General features: G+C 35.8%; 1 protein-coding gene across 2 annotated transcripts in view; it reads right to left on the minus strand.

The window, feature by feature from the left end:
- bmpr1b.S (bone morphogenetic protein receptor type 1B S homeolog) overlaps nt 1-18,414 on the minus strand; it is a 265,162-nt gene that overhangs the window by 181,067 nt on the left and 65,681 nt on the right. Inside the window, exon 1 of one of the 2 annotated variants that reach the window (XM_018243406.2) lies at nt 13,257-13,282. The exons of the other annotated variant lie outside the window; for it this stretch is intronic. The gene's annotated coding sequence lies outside the window, so the exon portion shown is untranslated. Of the gene's footprint in view, nt 1-13,256; nt 13,283-18,414 lie in introns of those variants that run through there. 2 annotated transcript variants of the gene reach the window in all.

The raw sequence follows: 18,414 nt of genomic DNA on the forward strand, positions 1-18,414 counted from the left end.
TTTACAGGTATCAAACAGCTCTCGATGAAATGAAGCTTTTACCTAAAACCATTTCTATGAAATGTCTGTTATTTTAATATTCATAGAGTGTACTTTTGTAAATTAACATAACTTTCAAATATGTCAAACATACTTTGTGTCCTGTATAAAGAAACATTTGGTTGTGTTTTGTATCAAGTGCACTACTATACCACATATTCTGCTGTCTGCAAACACTACCTACACTGTGCGTTAATCCCATAAACCTACTTGCCCTTGGTTGTTTTCAGAAGGGATAGTATGTTTGTATGCACCAAGAATGCCAGGTTTCTCGTACAGTCTGATGTGACTAGACATAAAAGTTACGAGATGAATTTGTAATATATTTGCAATGGTAAAGGGGAGTACAAAATTACTTTGCCAGTTTCCCTGCTATCAAACAAACACTAGGAATTAACACTTATAGAGGCCTAATTAAAACTTCTGTTACAGTGGAATCTTCTTCTAAAGAGCACCTGCTGAATTATTAATATGAATACCTGGATGCACATCAAGTAATTAAATATAAGGGTGTTGTATTTTTCTATAACATTATGTATTTATGCAAAGTGTCATATCTGTTCCAGATTTTAAAACAATATATACACATCACAGTCTTCTCAAGGAAAACTGCAGTGATCACAATCTCTTTCTTTCTCCTAAATGGAATCCAAATGGTTCTGTAGTACAGTATGACTTGGGAATTTTCAAACTAGCAGGATGTGGTTGTTCGTTGGATGTCTCCCATAGACTCCATTTTATCCAAATAATCCAATATTTTTTTCTTTTTTCTCTGTTATGATAAAGCAGTACCTTGTTCTCTATCCTTAAAGGAGAATTCAACTCATTTGCAAAAAACCGAGTACCCCCCACCCCAGGTAGACCTCCCTCCATCCTCCCCCAGGCTAACTGCCCCCTGGGGAAATGCCCCATAATTTATACTTAGCCCTCGGCACAGATTCTGCCAGAGGAGTTCCACGCATTCATCTTCCGGGTCCTTGGTAATGTGACTGGGAGTTCGGTATTTCTGCGCATGCGCAGTTCGAGCAGTTTACTGGTTTGCGACAACTGCGCATGCACGGAATTACACGGAAATTGCCGATCTCCCAGTCAGCTTACAGAAGACCCAGAAGATGGATGTGTGGAACTCCACTGGTAGAATCTGCACCAAAAGGTAAGTATAAAGTATGGGGCATTTCCCCAGGGGCAATTAGCCTGGAGGGAGGTCTACCTGGGGTGGGGGGGTACTTGGTTTTTTACAAATGGGTTGAATTCTCCTTTAATGGAAGCAAAACCAGCCTATTGGGTTTATTTAATGTTTATATGATTTTCTAGTAGCCTTAAGGTATGAAGATCCAAATTACTGAAAGATTTGTTATCTGGAAAACCCTGAGTATGAAGTATTCTGGTCCTATATCTGTATTTGCAAAGAATATCACTAAATTTGTGGTCTGATGCCCGATTCTAATTGTATTTAAAGCCACTTTATCTCTGATTTGATGCACACAACACAGGTCCGGACTGAGAATTAAAATAGGCCCTGGCATTACAGGTACAGATAATATATATACATCACAGTCTTCTCAAGGAAAACTACAGTGATCACAATCTCTTTCTTGCTTTCTTTCTCCTAAACGGAATTCAATTGGTTCTGTAGTTGAGTATGACTTGGGAATTTTCAAACTAGCAGGATGTGGGTGTTCGTTGGGTGTTTTGAAAATGTAGTCTGATGGACATATTGTATAGTGCTCCTAATTTCTTTGCCATAAGAGCAGCTATAGGTGTGTTTACTGAAATTACTGAAAATTACTGAAAAATGTGTTATCCGGAAAACCCTGAGTATGGAGTATTCTGGATAACAGGTCTTATATCTGTGTTTGCAAAGAATAGCACTAAATTTGTGGTCTGATGCCCTATGCCACTTGTGTCTGAAGTCACTTTATCTCTGAGTTGATGCACACAACACAGGTCCGGACTGAGAATTAAAATACATGTCTGTACCTACAGTAAGGCATTTGCAATATTAAACAGCATCCTAACTGTTTTGTATCACACTATAAATACACCAACCACCTACTTATTTCTTTATCGGCATGTCTCATTTGAACAGCAGTTTCCCTGCTGGGCGCATTGTTTATGAAAGAGGTGGGAAAGTTGTAACTATCAAGCTGTTGATTGATTCTACAACTCCTATAACATCCAACCAGCCAAAAACAGCTAGCCTCAGGTTTTCAAACTCTGGTCAACACAACAACTCTCCTTTAGATATCACATTACATTCCAGTGGCTCCTTCTGCATTGTCAACATGTTTACCTTTCTCAAGCTAATATGAGAATGCGTTTGAAGCAAATCTACACATTTTGCAACAAAGTTGGTAATGTAACTTACTACTGTTACACAACTTATTTTCCCCCAACTGCTACTTCTTTTATGGCTGCGATGTGAAATAAAAAAAAAACACCAGCATGAAGCCATTTGACGTCCAATGTTCTGCTTGCACAAAGCAAGCTCTGAGGCAGGCTTGTGGGTCTAATCTATTACACTGTGGTGTCTTTCTAAAAGGTTGCACAGAGCCCAGCATGGAATGTTATTATTGGATACGGTACAGCTTTCCAAATAAAAAACTTTGTTTTCGTTCCAGTTTTGTTTACTTTAAGGTTCTGAAGATTACAACTGGCAGGTTATTTCTCTATACCACCTTCTCCTCCTACCTTTAAATTGGCCTTCTCTGCAGGTCCCAAAGTAACAAGCTGCCTATTTCTGCAAAATTATTTGAATTGAAGCAGAAAGTGGAGTTTTCCACCACCTGGCAATAAATAGGGAAGGTAACTGATATGTTTAGGAAAAACAATATATGTGGAATCATGAAAAAAGAAAACAAGCTAAAAACTAAGAAATAACACTATATAGCTGATCCATTCTTGACTGTGGTATAGCTATGTCAGTAAAAAATATAATCATACTGCAAATGAAATGTCTCTGATTCATCTTTAGGTCTCCACAATTTACTTCTTTGTATTTAAGCTAAGATAAAAACTGGACATAAAGAAATTCAGATGTTGTCATCTACATGTGCTGCAAGATAAAAAAAACTTGAACCATTGTATCCTTAAAATGAAATGAGGCCCTGCATGCTTTCCCAGGACACCTTCCTAATATGGGTGTTAACTATACACTGCCATTGTGCTAGGTATAATCTTTTATTTTGCAATGAATAAATTGATCTTAAATATCTGCAACCATCACACAAGTTGGCTTCTTGTTTCACAAAAGCTATCATGACCCATAAGAACAGTGGTCTATACGTACTTGAAATTAAGCATTATTGGTTACAATTGCTGATATTACAATTGCAATTACTGCACAATAGCAACAACCCTTTGTACTCCACAGAAGACTCCATACATTATCTCCTTCTACCAACAAAGTTTTTTTTAGGGGGGTGTGGCCAGGCCAAATCAAGTTATGTCACTGATTCATTATTTAAAAAAACACTTAAAAATGACTATAAAACTTAGAAGGTTCAAGAAGGCTCAATGCTGACAAATGCACGGTTATGCACTTGGCAGAAATGATAAAAATGTGAATTATATACTAAATGGCAGTGTGTTGGGGGTTTCCTTATTTGAGAAGCATCTAGAGGTTTTTCTAATAAAACAATAAAGCATATAAAATGCTGTCTTGCATAAAAAAGGGCAATAAGTCAAGGGATGAAAACAGAATTTGGCTCTTGATAGGTCTCTTAAAAGGCTTCATCTGGTGTATACAGTGCAACTCTGGCTTGTAGTCCTTAAAGGAGAACTAAACCTTAAAAATGAATGTGAATAGAAATACCATATTATATATACTGAACTTATTGCACCAGCCTAACGTTTCAGCTTCTCAATAGCAGCAATGACCCAGGACTTCAAACGTGTCACAGGACGTTACCATCTTGGAAAGTGTCTGCGACACTCAGATGCTCAGTGGGCTCTGAGCAGCTGTTGAGAAGCTAAGCTTAGGGGTCATTGCAAATTAAACAGAAACTGAGGTTGGCCTTTAATATGATGCTACATGGCTGATTAGTCAATTCTGATGCTAGTTGCAATGGTTTATGTGCTGCCATGTAGTAATTATCTATATTAAAGGGCATGTAAAGATGGCATTGTCAGATGGTGCCTAACTGCTGAGCAGGGAAACAATCATACTTATGAACAGCAGGGGGAGCCTTACTTCCCAGCCATGCAGAACTCAAGCAGCTTTGTTTATGACGATCCCTAAGCATCCCAGACCACACTGAGCATGTGCACAGTCTTAGTCTTGCAAAGATGTTTAACAAAGTTACAAGATGGTGACCCCCTGTAGCCAACTTTGAAAGCATAAATTATTTGTTTGATTAGGCTTGTGGTGCAGTAAGTTCATGTTTATATTTAGTATACAAAATACAGCATTTCTAGCCTTATTCTCTTTTAGACTTTACATGCCCTTTAATTACTAATCAGCTTTATACTGTGACATTTATATTTTATGTGTACTTTATTTTGGATTTGTCCATGAGCTCTAACTGAGAGCAGTATACAGCATGTTCAGTGAATCAGCTGAAAAGAAGGTGGGGAGCTACTGAGGACATCTTCAGAGGCACAGATCTTTACTGCTAAACAGCTGTGGTTGCCTACAACCTATAATCTACAACATTTCTAGCCTACTTCTTTAGTTAAGCTTTAGTTCTCCTTTAAGAAGGATATTAATGAGCTTGAGAGAGTGCAGAGATGTGAAACTGGTTCAAGGGTTGGAAGATTTAAATTATGAGGGTACACTGTCAAGCTTCGGGTTGTTCTCTCTGCAAAAAAGATGAGGAAAAGAATTTGAAGCAGCGTAGGTGGTTCTTCACAGTGAGGGCAGTGAGGTTGTGGAATACTCTCCCGGATGATGTTGTGTTGGCTGATTCTGTTAATGCCTTTAAGAGGGCTTGGATGATTTCTTGGACAAGCATAATATGCAAGGCTATGGTGATACTAAAATCTATAATTAATATAGATATTTGTATTTATAGTTTGTGTGAGTGTATGGAGGGGTTAATGTGAATATATGCATGTATGTGCACTGAGATTCATTGCAGGGGTTGATTGTCTTTGGTCTTTTTTCAACCCAGTTTAACTATGTAACTATGTAAGCTGACTAAATATTGGTTGCCATGAATAGATTCAAAATGTTTCCTAATTAAAGCAAATAAATCTAACCTAGTATAGTTATTTCAAAACAAGTCATAATATTTCTTTATAAATTGATCTAATGCAGATTTATTTAGGAATAAAGCAAACACTTTGCTATAATATCAGATACAGTGCCACACAATTGTTATGTAGTTAAAAATGGCATAGGGCTATGGAGGTTGCAGAGATGTTATCAGACAATTATACATTAAAATATTTCAAAATCATGAATAAATGATCAGGGAAGTGCTGTGGGAAGTGTACCCCACAGTTCAGTTCTAGTTTTAGCTTTTTCTATTTGTTTATTAATAACCTTATGGTTGTTAGCATAAGCAAAGTCTATATAATTGGCGATGACAGAACAGGAAGCTGGATGTCTACAATTTTCAGGATAGATGATAGATTTCCACAATAAATGTCTGAAGATATTTAAACCTCAGCAATGTAAATATATGCATTCAGCAAGTCAAAATAACCATTGAACATAAGCATTTATTGGGAATATTGGAATTAATCACTAACAAAATAACCTATAGTATAGATAAATATAGAATGTTGTCTCCTGACAAATATTTAGCAATATCTTGAATAAGAGGTAACGTGCAAAATATAAACAAAATATAAAAGAGTCTGTGAATAAAGACTAATTATGTAATATGTGTTTGTAAGATATGATGGTGTTATTTCTTCAGTGGTGCTGTTACAGACAGTTCCTAAAACTACCATAAGGTTCAATTATTATTTTAAAGGGGTTGTTCACCGTCAATCAACTAGTTGTTTTCAGATAGATCACCAGAAGTAATGATTTTTTTCAATTACTTTCTATTTTCTATGTGTCACCGCTTTTCTAATATTGAAGTGTAAAGTGTCATTTTTCAACTTCTAAACAGCTCTGGGGAGGAGGTTCGCGGACCCTGTAAACTGTTCTAAATTGATACATTTAGTTGATACATTTCTTATCTTTGTCCCTGCTGAGCAGAATCACTGGGTTTTATTACAGGCAGCTGTTAGAATTGATACAATAGTTGCTAATACTTCAGAGATGCTACTGAGAAATGTGTCAACTAAATGGTCCAAAATTGTAACAGTTTAGAGTGTGCACCTGAATTACTGAGCTGCCAGACTCAAACACCAGAGACAGGGACTTTAAACATTAAACTTAGATTTTGGAAAAACAGTAAAAAATAAAAAATGGAAAGTAATTGAAAAAAGTCTGTATTTCAGGGAAACAATCTGAAAACAACTGAACTGAAAAAAGTTTTTGGAAAGTGAACAACCCCTTTAAGGAAAAGTACTATTTTGTAAATAATAATTATTCACTTTAATGTAGTATTTATAGAAGCTCCTATGGTAACAGGCACCTTAGTCTTTTTATAGACAGCGTATGCACAGTAATTTATGCATTTTCTCTGAACTGGACAGTATATCATGGGTCACAAAATTCTGTCAAAACATATTTGTTTTTTTTGTTTAAAGAAGCAGAGGCCTGACTATACAGAGAAATTAAATACAGTCTGCATATATGCAGACAAGGAATGTTCTTTTGACAATTGAAAAGACATCGATTTTGGCACTTATAAGATGCCGTACAAGTCATGACCTGTTCCTTAGTGTGCTTCAAATAAATGGAAAATAAATAATAATACTGTATTCACTGCTGTCTGATTAAAGGAAGTAAATGAAAATGTTGTTATAAATAAAGTGTCAGTGTCAAATTCCTTTTAAATTGGTTATATGTTCAATTATCACAAAACAGGTAGAGAGATTGAAGAATTAGTCTAGTTAACTGAAATATGCATTGTTCCATTTTTAAAAGATGCTTCAAAGTTAAAAGTTTAAACCATGTTTCATTTTATACTTTTGGTGTTTTTGTCTGCTTCATTGAACTCTACAAATCCAACAAGTATTCTGTAGCTGAATCCTTTTGCACAATAGTGGGGAGGTGAGGTACTGCAAGTAGCTGGGTTTTTTGTTTGTTCATTTGTTTTTGAATATAAAGACGCTTCTTTTTTTAAAACCAGCTTAAAGAAGAAGTAATATATATATATATACACACATATATATAAGCAAATATATAGTAATGTTTGACCTCATAAAATTGCTATTTAATCATGCTAAAGTCTAGCAGTCCTGAGTTTTTTTTGTGATAAGGCAGAGCTGTGACTTTGACTCCTCACATTCTAATGTGCTTTTGGGGAAAGAATAATTGGACACACCCAACAGTGATTTACAACAAAGACACAGACCAGAAAAGACCTATTGCCTGAATTCTTAACATACTTGCCAGTACCTAATAATGGATCATGATGTTTCTTAATGTGGTACCCATACTCCTCCCTAAATACAGTGAAATTGCCTTCTACAATAGGTCAGTAAGGTAAAGTACATATCTAGTTTTAAAATATTTAGGTCAAAAATGTCATTCCCCCAATTAATTTGGGTCATAGTTGATAAATAAAAAGTTATGGGCAGTTTCAATAAATAATTTTTATAGTTCATATTTTAAATTAGGTACCATTTACAGGTATGGGACCTGTTATCCAGAATGCTCGGTACCTGAGGTTTATCAGATAACAGATCTTTCCGTAATTTGGATCTTCATACCTTAGGTCTACTATTAAATCATGTACACATTAAATAAACTCAATAGGCTGGTTTTGATTCCAATAAGGATTAATTATATCTTAGCTTGGATCAAGTACAAGCTACTGTTTTATTATTAAAGAGAAAAAGGAAATCATTTTTAAAGATTTGGATTCAATTATTATAATGGAGTCTATGGGAGACGGCCTTTCCGTAATTCATAACTTTCTAGATAACGGGTTTCCGGATAACGGATCGCATACCTTTATTATCATTGCGTACAAGATGAGGGTGTTTATTAAAACACTTTTAATCTTGAAAGGTTGCCTACTTCTGATTTATTTCTTAAAAAAAAAATATTATTATTAATTATTTTATTCTCCCTTTAAAGACTGAAAATTAGAATATCTGGGTAATTGATGGCTCCTGTATTGCACACTGTGTTGCGCCCCTCCAATTTTGCACACTGCTTGATGGCTCCTGTATTGCACACTGTGTTGTGCACTTCCATTTTTGCACATTGCTTGATGGCTCCCGTATTGCACACTGTGCTGCACACTTCCATTTTTAAATGGAACATGTCCATGTACAGACAATGTTCCCACATCTGTGAGAAAAGGGAGCAGACAATACCCTGTTGACTTTTAATTCAGAAAACAGTTTTTGTTAATGTCACAACATGCCTTTTCATTGAAGAACATTTTGTGTAAGTTTTCTGACCCTTTCAAACAAATCACTGCAGAGCTCTATAAGTGTGTACCTACATAAACCACTTTTAGGGGGTTATTTACTAAGCTCCGAACACCCAAAATTCCCCGAAAACCAAAAAATTCTTGATTTTTTTTTATAAAATCAGATTTTTAAAAAAATCTTTTCGGAATTTATTAAACCCTGGGGGCTAAAAAGCCTGAATATAAAAACACGGCATCTCAAACCTGTCAAGGTTGCATAAAAATCAATTGGAACAATCCCATTGATTTTTGGTTGTGTCGGGGGTTTCAGGGAATTTCACTATGTTTTTGGAGCTTTCGGGTGAAAACTCCAAAAAATTCTGAGATTTCGGGGAAAATTCACGAAAAAATCGTGAAAATCTGAGCTTTTCCCACAAAGCAAATTTTCGGGAAAATGTAATAATAAATAAGCGTTAAAAACCTGAGCGGGTTAGTTTGGAGTTTGTAGCAGCCGATATTGAGATAAACTCGGACCTTGATAAATAAGCCCCATAAAGTTCTGAATGTAATGCGTAATGAGTATGATACAATTTCATACTCTCTGGCATACACATAGGAATAATCTCTCCTTAAAGAACCTTTTTTAATTTTTGCATTGATTTTTATTGCTGTTACTTAAAAAAAAAGTCCAGCTTAATTTGTATGAGATTCATTTGCACTTGCTAGATTTAATGACCCTTTGATATTTTCCTGCTTAGTAACAGTAAAGAATATTTATTTTACTGTCACTGATGTTTGCACAACTGTTGAAAATATGTGGGCACTCCTAGATCTATCAGAGATGGCAAATCCTTACAGTCACTAATAGTTTTCTACTTCGAAATGACCAAGGTACCATATCACCATGTGGAATATTACAATAAAATCAGGTTAAAAGGGTTGTTCACCTTTAAGTTTGCAGTAACAATTAATTTGTAGCTTTACAGAGCATTTGCTTTTTAGGTGGGGTGAGTGACAATTCATTCAAAACCTATATAAAAAAAATAATAAAGACCAATTGAAAAGTTGGTTAGAAATGGACATTCTATAATGTACTAAAAGTTAACGGAAAGGTGAACCGCGGTTGCACCAATCAAGGTTCATGTGCAAAAACCAATTAAACTGTTGGTGCATTGAGTTTATTGATCTCTTCTGGGGACGTGTATTTATAGTTGTCTGAACATAATAGTGGATATGATGTTTTGCTAACTAATGTTCATGGCTGGAGAAAGTTTTTAGCAGGAATTGCTACTGCCAGTTTAGGGTACTCTTGCAGTAGAAGCATGGGTTGGTTTATTACTTTATATCATGGAAACTAGCAGCTTTGCTACGTGAGTTATTTGGCCCAACTGTATTCAAGTCACGTGTAAAGAGTTATGTGAGTCACACTGAAGTTTAAAGAGTGATAAGAGTGATACATACTAAAGTGGGACTAAAGGCATCAGAAGTTTAAATCAGGGGACTTATTGCATTTTTTTGTAGAACTGAAGGAGGACACAAGTCATAAAATGTTCTTGTATACAATGGTTTAAGGAGATATTTTATCCAAATGTTTGACACATTTAACTTGGTGGGATCACACTTCCCCCAAATGCAAAGCACAGTGTGTATGAGGTTATGAACCAAGTTTTCCCTGGTCTATTAAGCCTCAGCAAGCCATAGAAACTAACAGCAACCAATAAGCAGTAAGTGTTGACTGCTTATCTGTAACTACTGTTCAAATATCATTTGATTACTGGTTATCTGATTATTTGTCTCTTACAAATACCTGAAACTAGGGATGCACCGAATCCAGGATTCAGTTCGGGATTCGGCCTTTTCCAGCAGGATTGGGATTCGGCTGAATCCTTCTGCCCGGTCAAACCATATCCTAATTTGCGGGAGGGAAGAGAAATCGTGTGACTTTTTGTCACAAAACAAGGAAGCATAAAATGTTTCCCCCTTCCCATCCCTAATCTGCATATGCAAATTAGGATTTGGTATTCGGCCGAATCTTTCGCAAAGGATTCGGTGGTTCGGCCAAATAGTTGATTCGGTGCATCCCTACCTGAAACTCTTACATGGTACTACTAAACAACATGGTACTTTGTTTTTTCTACACTCAGCCCCAACAGTGCATAACCACATTCACAATTATTTATACAAGTATCCTTATGTTTATATAGAGCAATGTTTGTACGTTTTTACATTTTGTAAAAACGTACAAAGCATTATAAACAATTAACACTATATATATATATATATATATATATATATATATATATATATATATATATATATATATATATTTATATATATATATATATATTAAAAACATACACATATATATGTACAATAACTTTGTTCAAAGCAAGAATCATAAGTTTCAAAAGATTTGGCAAAATCTGGTGCAGTAGTTTATGTAATGGATCAATGCATTGCATGGTCAAATTGTATCTATGTTATCTGTGCTGAAATGAATATCATATTAAGATAAGCAAAATTTTTTCCCCAAAATAAAATATAATAAGAATTGGGAATGTGCAATGGTAGAGTGGCTAAAATATGTGTAACAAAATAATTTCTTCAAATTGTTGGTACTTTTTTATTTAACTAAAAGACAATATTTATATTTTCATATATCATTGATATTAATACATTCATTGTGGCTGGATGTTATTAAATATTAAGAGAGCACCAGTGCAGTAACCCATTGCAGCCAATCAGAGCTTTCAACTCCTAACTTGCAGTAACCAGTTCAAAGCTATTTGCTGATTGGATGCTGTGGATTAAGGCTCTAGTGCAAAAAAGGAATTTATAAATTAGCCCCAACTAGTTCCTATTTAGCAAACTGTACTACTGGCTCTATCTGCAGAAAAATGTTCATGCAATATAAAACATTCAGAAAAGGGTGTGTGAAGTGGTGCATAGATTGAATAATATTTATTGAGAAAGACTTCAAAGGCTTTACATGTGCAGCTCAGAAGTGAGAAAAAAGACGAAAAACTTCACATACGAAGAAAAGTCAGCATAGAAGCATTTTTCAGAAAAAACACAAAAACAAGTGTGTGATTAAATTCTACTTGTATAAATCTGGCAACTGAGTAAAGTTCAAAAATTGACTCACAGTCAGACTATAACAATTATTTCTAGTACAGGTATTACATTAACCTGTCAAATACATGTCTGAAGCTGGAAAACAGCATAGTTCAGGAAACTGAAGGACCCCCCATGTAATTGAATAGTGCTATAAACAGCAGGAAATTGGGCTGAGTAATTTATGCTGACATTTGGATTTAGAGAAAAGTCTCAGAATAATATTTTATGCTTTATTTAGCTAAAATGTTAGCAATGCATGCAACTAGAAAGTAGGTGTAATGACTGATATGGGCCTCCCTATAGCTTGTTTGTGCTTTTGTAATCGGATAAAACATAAAACCAATTCAGCAGAGGGGCATGAGGACTACCAGAGCAAAGAAGAATGCAACACAGGTCCTGGTTAATAAAAGAATTTCTTTGTGAATATGCAAGCACAGTGACAAACCTTTGCCCCGTTTATCAATCACTCAAAGATCAAAAATAAATCTGGGCTCTAGGGAAGTCTAGAAATGGAACATGGACCATGCTCTAAAAATATCTCACTCACACATCGTTTGGAAATGTCTTCGCCTGTACAGGAAAACTACATAGTACTTATTTATTTTTCTAAACAGACTAACCACACTGGCTTTATTGAAATGTATACTGCTCTTTTCCAGAAAAAGTAAATAGTCTGTAAAGTTGTTTTTAAATGATCAAGCCTAACATTATGTTTACTGAACAGTTTACTGAACTACCAACATAATAGTTCATTGAATCTACATAATACCACAATACCTTAATTAAGGATAAAGTTATAGTACACAAATATACTTGAATACAGACACAGAATGTCAACAAATCACATACACAAAATACGTAAAGCAATACATTTCATTACCTATCCCAAAAATTTGGGAAATTCACTAGCCTATGAATGATAACACATTATGCATACAAAGACATACAAAGTACAGTACTAGGAACCACAAACACATCATCAAAGTCAGTAGTAACTAATTGTTACCTGCCTATGCCCCAGTACAGTGCCACTGCTATAACTTCTGCTTCCAGATGCTTTTTACATCCTTGGTAGTTTACATCTTCTGTGTATCTCCCCTGGTGGTGATACAGGTAATTTAAGCAGAGAGGCATGGGGGGGGGAGCGAAACTACATTTGCATTGTGCTCCCATATCTGCAAACAGCATTACTATGCAGGTATATACTCAGGCACACTTTAATTTAGTACAGTAGGTGTATTTTAAAGTCAGAATATCACACACCAAACATGGTACAATAAACCTTTATCAACAACTTTAGATTTTTTTAAAAAAAGCACAGATTCTAATCCAGTCGAGCAATGCTCCCTTCTCTAAGGGAAAAGGCTATTATAGCATGTGAAATCACAAATATTCAATCTCATTACAGCTCCAATGATTATATACAAAGATAAAAAAGGAATCTATAGCTAAACTGAAAAGGGCACGCCATAAAACTGACCACACAAAGTTCTTTCTGTGTTGCAGAATAACACACAGGTCTGGGTTCCCTGCACATTTCTCGTTACGTGTAATTAGCTGTGTGCCAACGTTTGCTGCATTTCATAATAAATCCCTTGACCACATTTTCGGCAGAGTTGGCAGATATGGAAAGGTTCTATTCATTAAGACAGAGAACAAGCCACATAAACTCACCACACTGCACAGCTTTCCTGCAGGATTCCAGCACGCTACAAATTTCAACAGCCATCCTTCTCTATGCTTGAAAAAGCCTCCCATATGACTGTGATTAACTAGGATATGAGAAAGCTCCAATCAACTTTTCCCTTTTCGTGAAACCTCCTCCCCCCAGTGTTGCATGTGGTGTAGGGACGGGGTTATGCCTGCACTTAAACAGTAACCATCTGTTACTTGCAGGAAAGCTGGGTCTCCTTCTCAGGTTTCCCTGCTTGTAGAACTCTAATGTATTAGCACAATAACTTGGCTTTAGTTTGTGTGGTTCCCCTTTACAACGTATGCAACAGTAACAAAAGGCAGGGAGAGCAGTATCCCCATCCTATGGACACTGCAAACTGCACTGCAGGTCCTCACAAATACATTTTTTCCAGCTGCTGTTCTCTAAAATTCCAAAAACTACAAACCACAAATGCTACAAATCTCGCAGCACATGAGGTTTGATGGGTGGTTCTTGGACAAAATTTACTTTTGACGGGAAAATTATTATCCGGAACGTTAAATGGTGACAAGTCAGAGGACATGCAATTAAATCATTTTACGGTTACAGAGAGTATATCGTTACTTTTTTTATAATACATTTGACTTCTATTTAATCACTACCAGTCAGTATAGCCTAGCATTGACTTGCTTTATTTTACAGTTCTTGTACCTCTGCACTATAAAGATTTAAAGGCTGTGGAACACTAAACCATAGAAAGCCTAGTGTTAGAGAGCCAGCCTGAAAACCAGTGGAGGACTATTGGAGTCATTTAGTAGAAGAAAACAGTGTGCAAAGTAAAAAAAAAACAGACCTGGAGACCTGCAGCTACCCTCTTGAATACAACACTGCTTGTGATTGGCAGCGCTGTACTGGAAAGGTACTGGCAGGGGGAGCCACAAAGACATCGACCCTTCCACCTCCTAACTAAACCCTAACTTGAGCACCATTAAGATGTGCCAGTAAAGGATTGGCCAGTGCCCCCTAATGCAGTATGAAGTTTTCTAATGCAGTATGAAGTTTTGCATTTGTTGATCAAGGGACCACTATCCATCAGTGAGAGAACTTTCCCTTGAACAAAGAAGTTGAACTTTTTAAAGGTGTGTCTTTTGTCAACCTCCATCACTATGTTTCTGTGTTTCAACAAATCCATCAATCTAGATTTAAAAAAGAAACCCTGTTAATTTATTAAGCCTCATTTAGTATCATGGGCAAATTAATAAAATCAGTGTAGTTCACCGTGATTCATTTACCTCACAATGCAGCATTTCCCCCCAGGATTCTATAGCAATTGTGAAGATAAATTTTGCAGCTAACAATTCAGAAGCAAAATTCTGTATTCTGCAATGGGTAATAAATGGCACACATTAAGGGTCGAATTTTAGATTTTTTTTACGGTCAAAACTCTCAAATTCGAATTGTGAATTATCCAAACTCGATTTGAGTTTTAATTCGAATTTGAATTTAGACATTTATCACACTCTGGCCCTTTAAAAACTCGAATTCGACTATTGGCAACCTAAAACCTGCAGCGTTAATGTACAGTATAAGTCAATGGGAGACGTCCAGGGACCAATTTGGACTTGTTAGTAGCCTTCCTGACAAACTTGAATCAAGTTTAGTCGAATTTGATTCGATATTCGAGTCTGTAAAATTAATGCGGGTTTAAGATATTCAATTTTTTTAATAAATAACCCCCCAATCAAATTTGAAGTGTATTTGAATTCACAAGAGTTTAACATTAATTTGAATTTCCACCTTTTATAAATGTGCCTCCACATGTAGTTGCATCTGTGACAAAATGTGAATCTTATGGGCTGGCAAGACATGAAATTCCAGTTAGGGCGACCGTTGTTTTTGACCATTGTGTCTGATAAGCAGAGTTTTGTACTGCATTACTATAAGTGCAACCGTTTTATACAAACAATTATTTATATAATTTTATACTATGGTTCTTTTCTTTTGTTTATGTAATTTCAATACCCAAGTGCTAAAAAAAGGCTTATGTAAAAGGGGAGTAACATTTTCTAACCAACTTGATGTACAGGTATGGGATCTGTAATCCAGAAACCCATTATCCAGAAACCCATTATCCAGAAACCCATTATCCAGAAACCCATTATCCAGAAAGTTCTGAATTGCGGGATGGCCCATAGACTACATTGTAATAAAATAATTAACAATTGATTGTTAAAAATAATTTCCTTTTTCTCTCTAATGATTAGCCAGTATCTTGCACAGGTATGTGATCTGTTATCTGGAAACCCGTTATCCAGAAATCTCTGAGTAACAGAAAGGCTGTCTCCCATAGGCTCCATTGTATCCAAATAATCCAAATTTTTAAAAATGATTTCCCTTTTCTCCATAATAATAAAACAGTAGCTTGTACTTGATCCCAACTAAGATATAATTAATCCCTATTGGAAGCAAAACCAGCCTAGTGGGTTTATTTAACGTTTACATGATTTTCTAATAGACTTAAGGTATGAAGATCAAAATTACAGAAATATCCGTTATCCAGAAAACATTGGGTAAACACCGGGTCCTGAGCATTCTGGATAACAGGTCCCATACCTGTATTATGTTAAAAAAACAGGTACAATGGCTGTTTATACTTAGGCCATTATAACTATTTAAAGTAACTCACAAGGAAGGTTGTAATTGTAAAAATTAAACAATTATCAGCAAGGGTTTTATACAGAAGAAAAAAGATTTGGATTCTTGCTTTTTATAAATAAGCAGAATGTATTTGGAACTTAAAATTTGTTTTTGTTTTATCCAAAAAGTTACAATATACGGAAAGACCATTTCTCATAAATAATGTCCTGCAGTGATTATATTGCATCAGGAAGTGCAATATGACTGCTATAAGCCTCAGCGAAAATCATACTAGCATAAACACCTGCACTTATGCAGTACAAATTATATGCTTGATAGACCTGAAAGCAGCTAGATCTTCAAACTAAATGAAAGAGAAAACAAACAACAGTGGAAAACTATACTGAAAATTAATACATTAGATATCTCAAATATATAGCTATCAGTTGTGCAGTACAAGCCTAAAACCTAGCTTAATAAATAGCAAACTCCTGGAAAGATAAACTCCTGGTTGGTGGAAGTGAATACCACACCTCGGAAAAAAGTATTTAAGTGACCGAAACGGCTCTACACACTCCTTCTCATAAAGAACATTTATCTTAGCATGCATTATATTACAAAGGAGGAATTTCTGAATTTGTATCAAATATGGAAGTGTGAATTGTTTACTGCCTTATTAAGTATAGACAGAATAAAAGAGAGAGGCATTACAATGAAATCCCAATAAGGTGCTATAAGGGCTGGTACAGATGATCTCTTAAGCCTTCCCTCCCCTGCGTTCAGTTTAAAAGCGATCAGTCACAGGAAGGCAAAAAACATCTTCCGATTGTTAAAGGGACTGTCTGCCATTGACTTTTATATGGCAACTGGAGTATTTTCAGATGTGGATTTTTAGCAGCTTCAGAGCATAGTCAAGCCAGTTTTCTGGTTGCATGCCTTGACCACTGGGTTTTATTCATCACCTGTCCTTTCCAGCAGCAGCCTAAGTGGTGGGTTGGGGTCAACTAATCAGGGCTGACTTTGCCCTATATAAGCCCAGCCCTAATAACTGGCTGTGCATAGCTACTGTTGGAGCACTGTGGCATTGCCCCTAGCTCCTAGTCCTGTGCTCTCATCCTCCTGTTCCCAGTCTTCGTCCTGTCTGGTCCTGCTCCTGGCTTCCAGCCCTGTCTGCTCTGCTCTTCACTCCTGATCCAGTCTTGTCTGCTCTGCTCTCCAGTCCTGGTCCAGTCCTGTGTGCACTGCTCTCCAGTAGTGATGGGCGCATCTGTCCCGATTCGCTTTGCCGAGAAATTTACCAAACGCGAAACAACGGAAAATTTGCGAAACGTAAGACAATGCCCATCAAAACTATTTTAAAGCAAAAAATTTCGACACAAGTTACTATTTTTATACGTGTGAGACTCTTTTGTACAATTGCATTAAACTCAATGGGCGTCAGAATAATTTTTAAGAAACAAATTAGCAGCTGTAATTTGATGATATTATGCTCAAAGTCAATAGCACACATCTGCCAAAGGTTAACTAATGATAGCAAAATCTAATGTTCTTATGACATTTCTCACTAGCTGAACAAGTTTATCTATCCTTAATCAAAATTTGCGGTAGTTTACAGCATTGGAAAAAGTATTCAACACAAAATAAATGACAATTTTATGAAAAAAGTCTATTTCTTGCAGCTGGCTTTTGCTTTTCTCTTCCAAAAGGCTGGTGGCAGAAAAACAGCTAAGGATGAATTCTTTCTTTCACTCTTTGTTGTTTTGCTCTCACGACTTTTAAAAAAAAGTCCTAAATTAATCCATTCTGGAGTGTCTGTCTGAAGTTCCACAGCTGTATGATATGTGATTTTCTAAACAACTCTTCTGTGACCTTGCAGAATCAAGCCTCTTATGTGCACTTAACCACAGACTTGTTAGATTATGTATTACAGAACTTCAGCACCACAAATGTTTGTAAATGCCTTTCTGCAAACTGTTTACTAGGTTACCATGGGACTAATCACTTTTAACTTGTATAGTGCATCTTTCCAAAATCAAATGCATTTAAATGTTTAGGGTTGTACAAAACAAAATTATTTTTGCAGCAATGAACACACAGAACTATTAGATTGATACTAGAATTATAATTAATGGGGCAAATTAGTAGTGTGACTCCTGATTCTTACCTCTGTCTTCCTTTATTTTTATTTTTCTGCACCCTTAAGTTACATTATCTATAGCATGTACATAGGGGCATATTTAGTATGCTGTGTAAAACAGAATTTGAAAAACGGTGTAAAAATAAATGGTGATGGTGTGTGTAATTTTACACCATGCGAATGCCAGATTTGACACCGTTATTTTACATTGTTTGTAGCGGAAGTCACAAAAGAAAAAACTTAACATTTTTACGTCCTTTTTTTACATGGAGAAGCATAGCGATGTGTGGTGTATTATCCCGTCTTTATATATACACAGCATAATAAATATACACCTTATAGTGATATACCCTGTGGTGTTAAATTCAGTAAAAGTATACACCTAATAACTAAAGTCTGGACAT

The sequence above is a fragment of the Xenopus laevis genome, chromosome 1S, assembly GCF_017654675.1.
Source record: "Xenopus laevis strain J_2021 chromosome 1S, Xenopus_laevis_v10.1, whole genome shotgun sequence".
NCBI classification, from domain to species: Eukaryota; Metazoa; Chordata; class Amphibia; order Anura; family Pipidae; genus Xenopus; species Xenopus laevis.